Below are 18,009 nucleotides of genomic sequence, written 5' to 3'. Positions count from 1 at the left end.
ACCTAAACACGCGTGCACGGTGATAATGTGCTGTGGACCTAAACACGCGTGCACGGTGATAATGTGCTGTGGACCTAAACACGCGTGCACGGTGATAGTGTGCTGTGGACCTAAACACGCGTGCACGGTGATAGTGTGCTGTGGACCTAAACACGCGTGCACGGTGATAAAGCGGTGTGGACCTAAACACGCATGCACGGTGATAATGTGCTGTGGACCTAAACACGCGTGCACGGTGATAGTGTGCTGTGGACCTAAACACGCGTGCACGGTGATAATGTGCTGTGGACCTAAACACGCGTGCACGGTGATAGTGTGCTGTGGACCTAAACACGCGTGCACGGTGATAATGTGCTGTGGACCTAAACACACGTGCATGGTGATAAAGTGGTGTGGACCTAAACACGCGTGCACGGTGATAATGTGCTGTGGACCTAAACACGCGTGCACGGTGATAGTGTGCTGTGGACCTAAACACGCGTGCACGGTGATAAAGTGCTGTGGACCTAAACACGCGTGCATGGTAAGAAAGTGGTGTGTACCTAAACACGTGTGCACACACAGGAACACGGAGAGTACAAGCGAAACTGGAAACTGGAGCAAGATTGGTAGATTGTTTCAATGTAGCTTGCCTACATTGAAAGATACATCTTCTATCTGTGGTTTTGCAAGATGTGACCATTGGGGGAAGTGGATAAATGGCATGTGAAATCTCTCTGTGTCATTTCTTACAAAAGCGTGTGACTCTGCAATGATCTCAAAATAAAAATTTTCATTGAATTAAAAAACATAGCCGAAAAACTCTGGCTGGTAAGCCCCACTCAGGAAGTTAGAAGCTAGCCTAACTTTGAGAGCAAAACCGCCTCACTGGGTTCGTTAAACAATTTTCTCTGCTTTTATCTATGTCTAAAATTGTTTATTAAATGAAAGTTAATAAACATTTCCCCTTACTAGCAAAACACAATCACCCATTTGTCAAACCTGAGGAGCTTTAATTTACCCCATCCTTAAACTAAGAAAGTACTTTTAAATATGTAAAAGTGAGGGTACAAGGTGAAGAACTGTGTTAATGGTTAAACCAGCATGTACTGAGCACTAACTTTGTACCAGCCCTCGTGTTAGGGATTGAGGGGAGAGTGCAGGACAACCCAGGTCTCCTGGCTGTTAGACAAGTGAGGAGGGGAAGGTAGAGATGGAGGTGGAGGAGATGTGAGTTGAAGAAGTTCTCTAGGTGGCTAAAATATGAGACCCCTGTCCTTCCTACCCCCATGATTAAGGATGAAATCGGGTGCTTTGGAATTGGGGCACAGTCCCACACCTAGCCCAAGGCTTGAGATAGCAAAGAATGGTGATAAAAATTGTTGGAATTGAATCATATAACCTATTTACCTAGGAATCCAATTTCCATAACAGCGTTCCTGAGACTCTAGTTCTACAGGAGACTTACAGGTGTTCTTTGAACAAGAGCCCCATAGTCCAGGAAGTTTTGGAGAACTGTATACAGTTCTCCTATTAAATTTCTCCTTGGAAATTCACAAGGTGCATAGAATCGAGAGGTCCAAACAATTCCTGCAATAAACCTGTTTAAATCAGCAATGTTCCAGTTTGTTAGATACCTATTCATATATTGCTTATCCAAGATTTGTAGGAGGGCACTTTTGCTATAATCTAATGGGCACTTGCAATGCACCAGGCATTGTACCATCCTGGTTCCTTTTGCTTCAGAAGTGAGAGTTCAGACGGTCTTCTCTTTGCCTCCCTTTACTGCCCTGGAGGGGCTGTATGCTTAAATCTTCCCAGAAAGGGGAATGAGTTTTAGGCTGATTCATTCCCTGGGGTTAATGAACTCTCAAGTATTATTATGAAATAAATGAGGAGGGAGAAGGGATTTCCTGAGAAGGCAATTTCCTAAGAGGAGGGGCCCAGCCTGAAAAGAGATCAGAGGGTAGACCTAGCAAAGACCACTAAAGAAGGATTATGTGAAGCCTAGCCCCTGATGAAAGCAGAGTCGTCACCTGGGAGGGCCTCTCTTCCATTCTAACAGTTATTGCTACCACCTATACCCAGGTCCGCTCGCTGCCCATTCCGCCAGCATTCCCCCCAGCCGGGTGACCACCAGCAGGGGTGATGCTTGGTGCAATCCACCATGTGGTTTTCCACACAACCCTTCCATGTCCCCCAACCTTTCTATACCCCCTCAAAGCCCAGAAAAGCAGGGGATGAAATTCTAAACTCTTAATGTGGTTGGGGCTGGGTCAGTGATTACTAGCACCTCTGCAAGGTTAGTGATATTATCCCCATTATACAGATGAGAAAACTGAGGCTCCAGCAGTTTAAGTGATGTTTCAGAAATTTATGTAGCTACTTAGAGGCAAAGTAAGAATTTGAACCCAAGTGGATCCTACTCAAAAAGCCTGGATTTTTTTTTTTTTTTTGAAACGGAGTCTTGCTCTGTTGCCCAGGCTGGAGGCTGAAGTGCAGTGGCACAATCACAGCTCACTGCAACCTCTGCCTCCCAGGGTCAAGCAATTTTCTTGCCTCAGGCTCCCGGGTAGCTGGGATTACAGGCATGAGCCACCATGCCTGGCTAATTTTTTTGTATTTTTAGTAGAGACAGGGTTTCACCATGTTGGCCAGACTGGTCTTGAACTCCTGACCTGAAGTGATCTACCTGCCTCGGCCTCCCAAAGTGCTGGGATTACAGGCGTGAGCCACTGCACCCAGCCGTAAAGTCTGGGTTCTTGACAGCAGTCAAGCCCATTCCCATCCCACCCAGGACACGCCTCCATCCCCATGCTCACCACACCCACCTCCTCCTCCCCAGCAAGGCAGAAGACCAGCGTCTTCTGCAAGTCTTCACTGCAAGACTTCTCCAAAGCAGTTATTGCCACGTCTCTATCTCCACTTACTTTTTCAAATCAGCAAACAATTATTGGGGACTCTCATTATAAAGCGCTGTTTAGTCCACAGGACAGTTTATGTCTAAGATCTTAATTGATCTTCATAACCTCTCTGAATAGCAAATGGTTAAGGTTTTAAGTTAAATTAATACAAAAAAGTACAAAGATAAAGATGCCATTATCTGTACTCTCCTGCCCAAGAAATTACCTGTGTATAACATTTTGGCATTTTTGCTCCTCTGCCTTGTATTTTATGTTTATACTTTTTAAAAGTATATAAATAAGAATACAGTGTCCCTTAACAAAAAAATTTTAGTCATAATGAATAAAGCTGACCTCCACCACCTGCACTCATCTCCCCTGACCTCCACCACCTTCCCATCCTGATCCCTTCCCACCACCAGGAGAAACATTCTTGTGAATTTGATGAGTTCTTTCCAATCTTAAAAACTGCGTTTCAGGTACATAATTGTGTCCACAGAAAATATGCAACTTTGTTATGCGGTTTTTATTTACATAAACCAGTGTCATGCTGCACCTTTCATTCAGCATCATGCTTTTTTCACTACTTATGATTTGCTGAGATCTACCCATGTTGCTATATATTTGTTCTAACTCATTTCCTATAACTGCTAGGTAGGGTGAGAGGCTAGACACTGGGAAACTGCCCAGTTCCAAGGGTTGGAGAGAGGAATTTGGACTTGACTAAGTTTTCTTTCAAGGCTTCTTAATGGTGCAAATGCACAGAACTGGCTCATCCCCACACTCCATACCTGCCCCCACCCCTACCCCAGTGGGATAGGAAGGGGGTGCCTGCCTTTCACAGTGTCCCGTAAGGAGTGAGGATGCCACGTGGTTAGAAAATTAAAGGATTCTGGGCTCACCGTTTGGAGGTGGCTGTGTCTACTCCCAACATCCATACCCAGCATTCGAGCCTAGGGGTTTATCATCATTTGCTGCACCTTAGAAACAGATACTTTCCTGTTCTACTCCCTGTGCCATGGGTCTAGTCAAGATTCTAAGGCATCAGTCTGGCAAAGACAAAAGGCAGGTACCATCGGACGCCAATCCAAGGATGTACCTAGTCTGCTTACCCGTTCTTCTTTGGTGGGACATTGATATTGCTGCTGCACTGAATGTCCATTCATGGGACTCCCTGAACATGGGTATTGATTGATTGATTGATTGATTGTAGAGATGGAGTCTCACTTTGCCACCTGGGCTGGTTTTGAACTCCTGGCCTCACACGATCTGCCTGCCTCAGCTTCCCAAAGTGCTGGGATTACAAGCTCGAGCCACTGTGCCTGGCCTGCACATGGGTTTGACCAGCAGTGGAGTCACCACTGAATTGCCAGCAAAGCCAGTGAGCCAATTTATGCCCAGACCAGCACTGGGGTGCTATTTCCCCACACCAACGACAACACTTGAAATGATCACTTTAAAACTTTTTACTTAGCCTCCCCTATCCACATAGTTGTTCAAGACAAAAACAAAACAAAACAACAACAACAAACCCACATCCACGGGGCCAAATTTAAAATCCCTCCTCCCTCCCCGTCTCTCTACCACCTCTCCCACCCATCCCACTGCAAAAACCACCACTGTGTCTCCCTTTCTTCGAATCCATTCTCCATCGGCTACAGAATGCTTTCTTTAAATGAAACATTTCAAAACTTGAGACAAGTAAAGAGAATAATATATTAAAATGCCAATGTGCCCACTTATCAAATATTCAGCTTTTATCAATTTTTAACATGTTGTTGTATTTACTTCCCACCCAGATTTTTATACATTTCCTACACATTTATATAGTAACTATAACCATAAACAATATATAGAATTGTTTTGCATATTTTTACATATTTTGAAACTTTTTATAAATGGTATTCATACCATTTATGTATGTATTCTTCTGTCTTGCTTGATTTAGATCCTGTGGGTTTAGAGGCATCCACATTGATATATGTAGCTCTTGTTCATTTACTCTAACTGCTGCACTGCACTCTATATGGATACATCACAATTTATCCATTCTCCTGTAATTCTAGTTTTCATCGTTACAAACAGTGCTGGGGGAGTATGGGCATTCCTGTACACAGTCTCTTTATGAATATGTGTAATAACTTCCCTAGGGAATATGCCTATAGTGGAATTGCTGGGTGTAGGGATATACCCCTCAGCTCTGCTAGATTTTGCTAAGCTGCTCTCGAAAGTGGTTATACCAGTTTACCCTCTTAAGAGTGCAAACGTTAATTAATATTAAATGTTTAATATCCAACAATACTATCTTGATGTGTATTTAATGTGCAATTTCCTGATTACTATTGAGGTCAAGCAGTTTTTCAGATGCTTATTGACCATTTGGGCTTCCACTTCTTTGAAATGTCTGTTTGCATCATTTGTGATGCAAATTGTTTTTTTTTTTAAAAAAAAAACTTTTGTAAGACTTTTTAATATATACTAGATGCTAATTTGTTGCTTATTTGCATTGCAAAATTTTCTCCAATCTGTGTGTTGTCTTTAAGTTCATAGTATCTTTTATTGTGCTAAAGTTCTAAATTTTAATGAAGTCAAATGTATCAATCATTTTTTTGAATTAAGAGCTTCTAGCTGGGCATGGAGGCTCACGCCTGTAATCCTAGCAGTTTGGGAGGCCAAGGTGGGTGGATTACTTGAGGTCAGGAGTTTAGACCAGCCTGGCCAACGTGGTGAAACCCCGTCTCTGCTAAAAATATGAAAATTAGCCAGGCGTGGTGATGCATGCCTGTAATCCCAGTTACTCAGGAGGCTGAGGCAGGAGAATCGCTTGAACCCGGGGGGGTTGGGGGACGGAGGTTGCAGTGAGCCGAGATCATGCCAATGCACTCCAGCCTGGGTGACAGAGTGAGACTCTGTCTCAAAAAAAAAAAAAAAAAAAAAAAAAAAAGAGCTTCTGTGTCTTGTTTCAGAAATCCAAGCCAGGCATAGTGACTCACCCCTGTAATCCCAGCACTTTGGGAAGCCAAGGCAGGCAGATCGCTTGACTCCAGGAGTTTGACACCAGCCTGGGCAACATGGTGAAACCCCATTTCTACAAAAAATACAAAAATTAGCTGGGCATTGTGGTGCATGCCTGTAGTTCCAGCTACTAGGGAGGCTGAGATGGGAGGATCGCTTGAGCCCAGGAGGTCGAGGCTGCAGTGAGCTGTTTGCATGTCACTATATTCCAGCCTGGACGACAGAGTGAGACTGTCTCTCAAAAAAGAAAAAAAATCTTTCCCCTTCCAACTTGAGGCCACAAAGATACGTCACGATCATGATGTATTTTCTTCTAAGAATTATAAAGTTTTGCTTTTCACATTAAAGCCCTTAATCCACACAGTTTTTATATAATATCTATGGAGATTTATTATCCCATAAAGATAACAATTTCTCCCAGCATTATTTATTAAATAGTCCTTCTTTCCCCCACAAATGTAATGCAATCTCTCTCATATATCAAGTTTCCAAATATGATGAGGTTTATTTTCTGGACTCTATTTAAATCCATAGAGCTACTTTTCTGTCCCTGTGCTGAAACCACACTGTCTGAGCTAGTACAACTTTATAATAAATCTTCATATTTTGTATGGAAAGTCCCCTTCCCACACACTTCACAATTATATTAGCACTTCTTTTCATTTTGTTGTTCCACATTAATATTAGAATCAGCTTGCCAAGTTCCACAAAAAATTCTACAGAAATTTTCATTTGTGTTGTATTAAAATTATAGATTAAATTGAGAAGAGCTGACACCTTTATGATAGTATCTTCCAACCCACGGGTATTACCCAGGAGCATTTAAAAATTCCCATTTATTCATATCTTCTTTTATGTCCTTTGATAATATTTTTGCAATTTTTTCTCCTTAAAGGTCTTGTATATCTTTTGCTAGATTTATTCCTAAGTATCTTAAAGAGTATTATCATTATAAATGATTTTTTTCTTTTATATTTTCTAATTGGCTGTTACTGGTGTATAGGGATAATATGAATTTTTTTATATTGGCCTCTTTCAGTAAACTTGCTGAATTCTCTTACTAGCTCTGTTTGTTTTTCTGGGTGTTTTCATGGTAAAAAAAATTCCTGGGACTTCCATTTCTGCAAGTAACAGCCTAGGTACCCTGACAAGTCTTGTCACGATCATGTCTATCCTGCTGGAAGCAGGATTCCTCATGCACAGCTGGGATTGCAGGAAATAAGTGAAATCTCCAAGGTACCAAGTGAGCTGAAACCATGGGAAAAAACAACCATACAGGGGAAATGGGGTTGCCCTGAGTGCAGATGTCCACACATGTAAGTGCAGCAAGATAACTTTGCAAGACTAAACTTTGGGCCAGCAGCAAGAAGCAGCTAAACCAGGACCCAGGTGGTAAGCTGGGACCCTGGAAGATGTTAAAGTGAGCAGGTTGGCATCTTGGCACCCAGAAAAAGTAAATGTAAATTTTATCTGGAGAAAGTCATCCTCAATTAAGGCCCAAAGATTCTCACAGATTAGTATCTACCAATGTGAACTCACAATTGATAATCACCAAAGGCCAGGTGTGGTGGCTCAAGCCTGTAATCCCAACACTTTGGGAGGCCAAGGCAGGAGGATCATTTGAGGCCAGGAGATTGAGACCAGGCTGGGCAACATAGTGAGACCTTGTCTCTACAAAAAAAAATTGTTTAATGAGCCAGGTATGGTGGCACATGCCTGTAGTTCCTGGTACTCAGGAGGCTGATGCAGGAGAATCACTTGAACCCAGCATGTTGAGGCTGCAATGAGCCATGGTTGCACCACTGCACTCCAGTCTAGATGACAGAGTGAGACCTGTCTCTTAAAAAAATTTTTTTTAGTCACCAAAAACACAAGGAGACAAACTTCCATGAGTGAGAGCCAGGAGAAACAATCAACAACAGAATTAGGTCCTCAAGGATATCAGATATTGGTATCATCAGGTAACATAAAATAACTGTGTAAGGGAATATGTAAGGAAAAAAATATTAAATTGCAAAATTGACTAGCAATAAAATACTATCAAAATTTACTAATAAGAACGAACTGACCTCCACTGATAAATATGTAGAACTTTTATTTATTTAGTTCTCTCTCTGTGTTTTCTTTTTTTGTCTTGATTTGTTTTGTTTTGTTTTTTAGACAGGGCCTCACTCTGTCATGCAGGCTGGAGTGTGGTGTGATCTTTGCTCACTTCAGCCTCGACCTCCTAGGCTCAGGTGATCCTCCCACTTCAGCCTCCAGAGTAGTCGGGACTACAGGCGCCACCACACCCAGCAAATTTTTTGTATTTATTGTAGAGATGGGATTTTGCCATGTTGCCCAGGCTTATGTAGAACTCTTATAAGTAAAAAATATAATTTTAAAATAACAAAGCCAGGCTGGGTGCAGTGGCTCACACCTGTAATCCCATTACTCTGGGAGGCTGAGGTAGGTGGTTTGCCTGAGCACAAGAGTTTGAGACCAGCCTGGGCAACATAGTGAGACCTAATCTCTACAAACAAAAATTTTAAAAATTAGCTGAGTGTGGTGGCACACACCTGTGGTCACAGCTACTGGTGAGGCTGAGGCAGGAGAATCGACCTGGGAGGTTGAGGCTGAGGTGAGATGTGTTTGCCCTACTGCACTCCAGCCTGGTTGACAGAGTGAGACCCTGTCTCAAAAAAAAGAAAAAAAAAAGCCAGAATGTGGTGAATAGTATATTAGACCCAATTGAAGACTTAGTTGAGGAGAGAATTAGTGAACTGGAAGATAAATATGAAGATACTACCAATAGTTCAGTATAGATACATTAAGATATAGAAACTATAAAAGAGGTTAAGTATATAAAATAATCTGATAGATGTCTAACAAGAATTCCAGGGGAGAAAATAGGGGAGCTTTAAAGAGATAATGGTCGAGAATTTCCTAAAATTGATACATATCAATCTTGATTTATCCAAAGTATCATACCTTTAAAAAAATCCACTCTGAGTGTGATGTATAGACTATCCACTAATTATTTGACATTTCTCCCTCCAAAAGATGGAGGCTAATTCTCCTTCCCTTGACTATGGCTTCGTTTAATGACTTCCATGTCTTTTAGTTTTTGTTTTCTATTTTTTTGTCCTTTCCTTCTTCCTTCTTGAGGATTTCCTCATTTGACACTCCAATTCATTCCTCAGCCTGTAATTATCCTATTATGTTGTTTATTTTAACTGTGATACTTTCCATGTCTAATACTGTATTTCAACTACTATATTTTTCAAACCTAATGCTGTGCTTCTCCTAGGTTCTTTTTTATGTTTTCTTATTTTGCTTTATTTTGCTTATATCTTTATCTTTCTATGTTTATAAAGCAAATTAGAAGATTTTTGCCCATCTGTTTTAATATTTAGGCTTCTGTTAGAATCTAAAATACAATATGTTGTTTTTCTTGTGGAATATTTGTGCTTCTTAGTGCTGATTTTTCCCTAGGGCACTGGCTATTCTGTCAGGCAATGCTGAAGGCCAGGCCTCTGTGCTTGTTGATTGCAACTACCTCTGTGGGCGTGAGGGTAGAGCAGATGAGATTTAGGGTGAAAAGCCCTAGTTATCAGAAAAATCTCAGTCCTCACCCACAAAACAACTTCTTGTGTCAAGGCATCATTCTTCGTACCCTTGTTCCTCTCCCCTAGAGAAAAAGCAGCATTAGGAGGTGAAACTTAGATTATAATTTACCAGCCTTAGGAGGTTGTAGAATAAGGGGGAAGAAAGATACTACCCAAGGATGGTTATTCCCTATATATTTTTCTCGGCTCCTCACAAGTATGGGGCTTCTAATTTTACTGTCAATGACACCTGGACCAAAGGTCTGAGTCACAGCAGCTGTGCACAGAGCAGGTACTAAGCTCCCAAAGTAACAGCAGAGAACAACTCCAAGAAGCAAGAGAACAACTCCAACAGTTCTCAGGGGTTCCTTAGAGCTTTCTTGGTTTCTCTAGCATTGATCTCTAGAGAAGGAGCCAGAAGTTATGCTAGTTCAGCTTCCTGGTAAGAAACAGACTGCATCCTGTTCTCATTTCATGCATGCAAAATGTCTCTTTTTGCCTTTGAAGATATGTATGATAGCTCTTTTTATTTCTTAAAGCTTTCTTTTATAGTCTGTTTCTGCCAGCTTGTTCTTTATTGGCCCCTATTTTTCAGGTTAGAGGCTTTCTTCAGATGTTGGTAATCCTTGGTTGTCTGCTTATGACCAAGAGCGAGAAGCCACAATGCTGTTTGAAAGCTCTGAGCCCATGGGAGGGGTGGGAGGTGGGGTGGGAATGTCAACTCTGAGCTTCTTTGCGGAGCCATCTGGATGGATGGTTTGGTGGAGCCCAGTGTTAGTACTTTTAGGTCTTTCTTTCTGGGAACCTAATAGCAAAGAACCCAGACAGTTTCAGCGTTCGTGAAGCATATATTAATAATTCTCTCTTTCTTGGATACAGTCTCCATAACTGGATTTCTCAGTCCAGAAAAATACTTCCCCCAGCTTCTGCCAGGGTGGGAGAGGGCATTGCTTTGCAGTGTAAAACTAGGAGAGTGCTGAGATCCTGGGTCTAACTGCTTCCTAAACAGCTTTCAATCAGTTATCCCTATTTATCCCCATCCATCACACCCCATCCCAGCAGTGGCAGAGGCTGTGAGGATGCCGCTGGGTCAGGTGGTGTCCTACTTAACCACTGTCAGCTTGGGATATGGCATTCTTGGACCTGCTAAGTCAGCAACTTCTTTCCCATCTGCTTCCCAGTTTCTAAAATGTTATTGCTCGTAACTTCTCTCCTGTTTTTCTTGTCCTTGTAGAGTTATGTCTATATTTTAAAATCCCTTTGCTGTAATTTTAGTGGAATATCAGGAGGAAAAAAAATTAGATTCATGCGTTCAATTTGCCGTCTTTGCCTGAAACCTACATTTTTTATGTAGAAAATCATTACATCTGCAACTAACAACAGTGTTTTCTTTCTTTCTATTCTTACATCTTTTCTTGCTCTTTTTCCTTTTTGTCATTTTGCATAGGCTCTCACATGCAATTCTGAGTAGAAGTGCTAGCAGGAATTTTTGTCTTGGTTCTGATTTCTGTAGGAATGATTCCAAAGGGACTCCTATGCTGTGTTTGCCACTAGTTTTTTGATAGATCCTTTTTGCCAGTTTCATTACACAAGTTTATGTTTTGATTATAAGCAACAGAAAATAGCACAAAAGAGCAGTTTAAACAAGTTAGAAGTTTATTTATTTATAGATATGGGGTGTTGCCATGCTGCCCGGGCTGGGATGCACTAGTTATTTGCAGGCACAATCACTGCATACTACAGCCTTGAGCTCCTGGGCTCAAGTGATCATCTTGCCTCAGCCTCAGTTGCTGAGTAGCTGGGACTACAGGTGTGCACTACCACAATGGGCTGAAGTTTATTTCTATCAGCAGTCCCAAGCTGGAGTGCAAGTTCCTAAATCCTTAGAGACTTGGGCTCTCTCCATTCTTTCTCCTCCATCTTCAATATGAGGCTCACATCTCATGGTCCGAAATGGCTGCTCTAACATTAGCCAGCAAGTCTGCATTCCAGGATGCAGGAATGAGAAAAAGGAAAGGGAAGGGCATCCCCCTGCCATCCCCCTAAGGACTTTATAATGTGACTTCATAGAAGTTTTACACATCATTTCTTTTTTTTTTTTCTTTTTTTGAGATGGAGTCTCGCTGTGTCACCCAGGCTGGAGTCTCCTGCCTCAGCCTCCTAAGTAGCTGGGACTACAGGCGCCTGCGACCATGCCCAGCTAATTTTTTGTATTTTTAGTAGAGACGGGGTTTCACCATGTTAGCCAGGATGGTCTCGATCTCCTGACCTCATGATCTGCCTGCCTCAGCCTCCTAAAGTGCTGGGATTACAGGCATGAGCCACTGTGCTAGGGCTCATCATTTCTATTTACATCCCACTGGCCAGAACAGATTCATGGGAGCCCACCTAGCTGCAAGGGAGTCTGGGGAAGGTAGTTTTTAATTTTAGACTGTTATGTGCTTGGCTAATTTGATGAGTTTTTAGTTTTACCTTTATCCGTAGTAATACTAATACTCCTCTTCATTCTTAATATAACTTATGACTTTTATTCCTCAACCTGATTTTATGTTGTTAATCTTTTCTATTGTTTTCTATTTCACTAATCTCTACTCTACGTCTTTATTATTTCCATTTATTTTTTAATTGTTGGTTTTTTCCAGCTCTTTGAAGTGAATGCTTAACTCAATTATTATTATTTTGTTTTGTTCCTTAATAAATTTATTTAAGATGATAAATTTATCATCATGCACTGCTTTAACTGCATTCCATAAGTTTTGATATGTAAAATTCTCACTGTTACTCAGTTATAAATACTTTGTACATCTCATTTGATTTTTTTTCAAACTGTAAATTACTTTAAGTTTCTCAAAATGTGAAAATGGTATTAGTCTGTTCCCATGCTGCTATAAAGATACCACCTGAGACTGGGTAGTTTATAAAGAAAGGAGGTTTAATTGACTCACAGTTCCACATTGCTGAGGATGCCTCAGGAAACTTACAATCATGAGGGTAGGCAAAGAAGAAGCAAGTACCTTCTTCAGAAGGTGGTAGAAGAGAGGGAGAAGGGAAAGGAAAGAGGGAGGGAGGGAGGCAGGGAGGGAGAGAAAGAAAGAGAAGAGGGGGAACTGTCAAACACTTTTAAAGCATTAGATCTTGTGTGCACTCACTATCAGGAGAACAGCATGGGGGAAACCGCCCCCATGATCCAGTCACCTCCCACCAGGTTGCTCCCTCCGCACCTGGGGATTACAAGTCGAGATGAGATTTGAGTGGGGACACAGAGCCAAATCATATCAGTATTTGTTTGTTTGGTTTATTTTTACTACATTTAAAATCATTTACAAATGTAATTGGCTGGGTCAGTGGCTCACACATATTATCTCAACACTTTGGGAGGCTGAGGCAGGCAGGTGGCTTGAGTTTAGGAGTTCAACATGGTGAACTGGGCAACATGGTGAGACTCTGTCTCTACAAAAAAAAATTTTTTTTATATTAGCCATCATGGTGGTGCACACCTGTAGTCCTAGCTATTCAGGAGGTTGAGGTGGGAGGATCGCTTGAATCTGGGAGGCCAAGGCTGCAGTGAGCCATGATCATGCCACTGTACTCCAACATGGGTGACAGAAAGAGACATTGTCTCAAAAACAATAACAACAACAACAACAAAAAGCCCAACTTTGTCTGATATTAGCATTGCTATATTAACTTCCTTTGTTTTGTATTTTTTATGATATATCTTTTCCATGTCTTTAATTTCAATTATATTTCATGGCTTTGTTTTAAGCATGTTACTTATAAGCAGTATATAGATGCTTTTTAAAAAAAATTCAATCTAGTGAATTTAATCAGTTTTCATTTAATTTGATTACTGATTATTTGGACTCATTTCTACCACCTTATTTTGTCATATATGTTTACGTCCTTTCTCTTTGCTTCTTTTTTCTTCTTTCTCACCTTCCGTTGGATTGATCAAGCTTTCTGCATTTCTTCTGCTGATTTGAAAGGATTGCATTTCTTTTCCTTTAACAATTACTTTTACATTTTTAATATGCACACTTCACTATAAACTATTCTGACACTGTCAAAAATCTAGTATTTCTATTCTCCTCCCAAATACAAGTCCATTCGTTTACTTTAATCACCAACAGAACACCACCCCTCCCTATGCTTATATTGTCTTTTTGGAATTTTCACTTTACCTTTTTTAAGTCACAAAAGCTTTCTTTTTAAAGTTGGAAATTAGTTAAATGTACTAACATTTTATCAATGTCCATGCTGACCATTGTTTATTACATCCCACGTCCTCTCTCTGGGTTCATTTCTCTTCTTGCTGAATTACTTTTCTTGTAGTGAACATCTGTGGGAGGTAGATCCTCTTAGTCTTTGTATGTCTGAAAATATCTCTATTTTGCCTTTGTTCCTGAATGATAATTTAGCTGCATATAAACTCAGGGCTTTAAAGATATTATTCCATTGCTTATGAGGAGTAGGCTGACAGTCTAATAGACATGCCTTTAGGTGGATTTTATCTTTTCTTTTTGATAGCTTCTGCTATTGTCTTGTTATCCTTTGTGTTCTGCAGTTGCAGACAATGTGCTTAGGTGTAGACTTCTTTTTATTTACCTTGCTTGGCACCTTGAATGCACTTATAATAAAATAATTCATGTCCTCTTCAATCCAGGAAATTCTTAGCTTTATTGTTCCAAATATTATTTCTCCATTCTCTTCTTCTGAGATTCCTATTTTCATACATCAGAGTCTATTTTAATCCATCATTCATGTGTCTTAATTCGTTCTTATTTTAGTCTCTTCATCAGTCTGTGCTGCATTCTAAACTAATTCTTTTTTTTTTTTTACCATCTTCAGATTTACTAATATACTCTTTGTTTCTATTTTGGAATTCATCCTATAACTTTTTTTTCAACAGCCAATACATATTTTATTTCTAAGATATCTACTTCTTGGTTCATTTCTGCCTATTTGAATGTCTTGGTTTTTTTTTTATTTAATAGAAGTTGTTCCTTCAGTCATTTCCTTAAGCTCCTCAAACACATTTACTTAAAATATTTGTCAAACTATTCTATAAAATTCATGTCATCTGCAGTGAATTCATCTTCTGATTGTAGATTTTGTTTGTCTCAGCATTAGAATTCCTCATGTATTTTATAATTTTCAGTGGGGGGTTTCAATCCTTTGTTTAGGTTTTTTTCTCTTTCTTTCTATGATGTCCACCTCTCTCTTTTTGGCATTTTTTGCCGTTATAGTCTCTAGCGGGTACTCCCAGGACCCTTAATCTAGAACTAGATTTTTAAATAAATTATTGTCCCTGCCTTTGTGGGGTTTAAATATTAATGGGGAAGAATAAACAATAAATAAATCAATTTTGCAGGTGGTAATAAGTGCTATGGAAAAAATAAAGCAGAATAAGAGGACAAGGGTTGCAAGGGGACAAATGAACCCGTGGGTAGGGGTTCATTTGAGCAGAAACTGGAAGGAAGTTACAGAGCCACGCAGCTATCTGGGGGAGGGCACGAAAGGCAGAAAGAAAGGTGAGTCAGGAATTCCTGCCGCTGTAGCATTTAGCACGTGCCAGAGACATATTAGTTGACCAATATGTTTGCAAGAACCCAGAGGAGGGGCCTCTAAGCACAGGGTTCTGTGTGATGTTTACTCATGGCTGAAGTTGATGGCCCACGGCACGTGCAACTCTCCAAAACTCTATGAGGCAATGAAGGCCGCTCACAGGGCTGGTGCCCATCTCTTACCCAAGCAGAAAACTGGCAGCCGCCATTGTTACCAGCTGAGAGCTTATCCCTCTAGCTGAGCCTCCACTGGACGGGCCAGGTAAGGCCAGCTCTTACATGGCCCAGGGGAGTCCCGTGCCCCAGGCCGATGTCCCAGGCCCAGCTGCCTCCTTTCCCAGACAGGATTCTCCCTTTCCAGCTGCCTCGAGCGCCTCATTTAACCCTCACAACGATTCCTGTGGCAGGTGCCTTAATTAGTCCCATGACTCAGTGTAACTGGGGAGAAAGGGGGCCCTGGAGAGTTCCCCCAGGTGGTTAACAGGGATTTTTTTTTTTTTTTGAGACGGAGTCTTGCTCTGTCGCCCAGGCTGGAGTGCAGTGGCGCGATCTCGGCTCACTGCAACCTCCGCCTCCTGGGTTCACGCCATTCTCCTGCCTCAGCCTCCCGAGTAGCTGGGACTACAGGCGCCCGCCACCAGGCCCGGCTAATTTTTTTTTTGTGTGTGTATTTTTAGTAGAGACGGGGTTTCACCGTGTTAGCCAGGATGGTCTCGATCTCCTGACCTCGTGATCCGCGCGTCTCGGCCTCCCAAAGTGCTGGGATTACAGGCATGATCCGCCGCGCCCGGCCGGTTAACAGGGATTTGAACCTGGGGTTGTCACTGTCATCACCACAGAGGAGGGGGAGCTGGTTAAGGACCCCTCCTGGAGAAGGGGGTCCTAACGTCGCGGTGCGGCAGGGCGTACATAGCTCATGCATTCAGTCCGTGAAAACTTGTTAAGGGCCTGCTGTGCTTCAGAGGCAAAGCCCACCTCTCCTACCGCTGCGGTTTGCTGGGGACCCACGGGACAGGGAACCCGGGCGCCCCAGGGTCCGCCCCGCCACTCTTTGTGCCCCGCGGCCTCCCGCTCCCGCCGGGGCGCCGCCGCCGCCGCCGAGCTCGCGCGCCCCCTCGTGGGCGCTCCCGGCACTGCGCGGTGCCGCCCCAGCCGGAAGCACGTGGAGGCTCCCTCCAGATCCAGGGGAGCAGGCGGGGGCCTGGACAAGCCTTCCACTTGGCTCGGTCCCTGGGACCCCTTCCCACGCTCTAGAAGCCTAGCCCCTCCATCCTCCTTTTGGCCCGGACCCCCAGCTCGTCCCCTCTCACGCTCTCGCCGCTGTTTCTAGGTCCCCGGGAACTCCTCCGGAGTTCCCGGCGGTGCAGGCGGGAGGTGGAAACGGGAGTGGGGGGCACCCAGACCCCCATTCCAGGGAAACCTCTCACAGCCTGCTCCTGGCTTGAGGAGGTCCCAGGGGGAGCTTTTGTGGCTGCTGAAGACAGGGGCTTTTCCAAATATGACCCTAAAGTGAGGCTTCTGCTTTCAAGGTCTCATTCATATTCTCTCCCCTCTCCCCTCTCCTAGCAGGATCAGCGCTGGCGTGATTTCCCAGGAGAGGGGGAAGGGCCGTCACCTGGCCTTTAAAGACTCACCTCATGGATAATCGTGATGAGGGCGAAGCTCTAGGTAGGAGGGTTTTCACCACGGTGTTTCATCAAATGAGAATGATCTAGATAAACCAGGAGTGCAACCAACTCCAAAGAAAAAGATGATTTGAAGAACAAAAGTGTGTGTGTGTGTGTGTGTGTGTGTGTGTGTGTAGAGAGAGAGAGAGACGCTCTAATATCCTTAAAAAGATTCAGAAAATTTTATAGCCACAGAACAAGAACAGAATGCTTTTCAAAGGGGAACAAGTAAGAATTTAGAAAATTAGAAAGGTGACTGCCAAAATAACAGGCTCCGAAATCCACGTAGACAATCCATCCAGCTCTTCCGCCCCTTGATCCCTGGTCTCTTCTCCAGTAATTTCTACCCCCGCGCGGTAGCCGCTCCACGGTCATATCGTAGACGTTGTCCTTATTAATTCCCACATCCCTCCAAAATTTACATTTCAACCATCCCGCTCAACCACCACCACCTCCTAAATTTTCATCAAGCTCCCGCTGGTGTTCTGACGCATGTGTTTCTAATCGCTCCCTTGCATACATCCTTCACTTTCGGTGTCCCGCCCCCTCACTGTATTTTCCTAACCAAACTCCAACTTTGATTAAATCCAGAGCTTCGCGTCTTCCACACCCTCCTGAGGCACTGAAGAGAGCTGACTGTCGGTACTTCTTTTTTTTTTTGAGACGGAATTTCGCTCTTGTCACCCAGGCTGGAGTGCAATGGCGCGATCTCAGCTCACTGCAACCTCCGCCTCCCGGGTTCAAGCGATTCTCCTGCCTCAGCCTTCCAAGTAGTTGGGATTACAGACGCCTACCACCACGCCTGGCTAAGTTTTGTACTTTTAGTAGAGACCAGGTTTCACCATGTTGGCCAGGCTGGTCTCGACCTCCTGATTTCAGGTGATCCGCCCGCTTTGGCCTCCCAAAGTGCTGGGATTACAGGCGTGAGGCGCCCCACCTGGCACTCCTTTAATTCCATGAAGGCAGCCCTCCAAAGGGGCCAACTGATTTCTGGCATTGCTTCTGCGTTCAGTTCACTCCACTCTCCTCCTCATTGAGCATTTCTCATCTTCTCTCCTCTCCTAAAATCTCTGACACTCCCTCACTCTTCACTGACAGATGCCCTTGCTCCTTTTTTTTTTTAAATGATAAAATATAGACCTGGAATGCCCTTCCTTCCTTTTTCACTGAGGAACATCGTCGGTTGGAAGAGGATTTCTTCACTCTCACAGCCGCCTAGACAGAGCCCCTGGCAGAGACAGGGTGGTACCTCCACTTTTTACCCGTACCCCATGCTCTCTTGCCAACTAAGGAT

The 18,009-nt window shown here is 42.9% G+C and overlaps 1 long non-coding RNA gene across 1 annotated transcript in view; it reads left to right on the top strand.

Annotated features, from left to right (window-relative positions):
• The window catches only part of LOC134730823 (uncharacterized), a 38,713-nt gene that overhangs the window by 16,640 nt on the left and 4,064 nt on the right, over positions 1 to 18,009 (top strand). Inside the window, exon 2 of the long non-coding RNA XR_010112798.1 lies at positions 16,615 to 16,716. This is a non-coding gene — a long non-coding RNA (uncharacterized LOC134730823). The remainder of the gene's footprint in view (positions 1 to 16,614; positions 16,717 to 18,009) is intronic.

This window comes from Pan paniscus, chromosome 6 (assembly GCF_029289425.2).
Source record: "Pan paniscus chromosome 6, NHGRI_mPanPan1-v2.0_pri, whole genome shotgun sequence".
Lineage (NCBI taxonomy): Eukaryota > Metazoa > Chordata > Mammalia > Primates > Hominidae > Pan > Pan paniscus.
The sequence above is the reverse complement of the archived record's forward strand: the minus strand, read 5'-3'. Positions and strand labels throughout refer to the sequence as shown.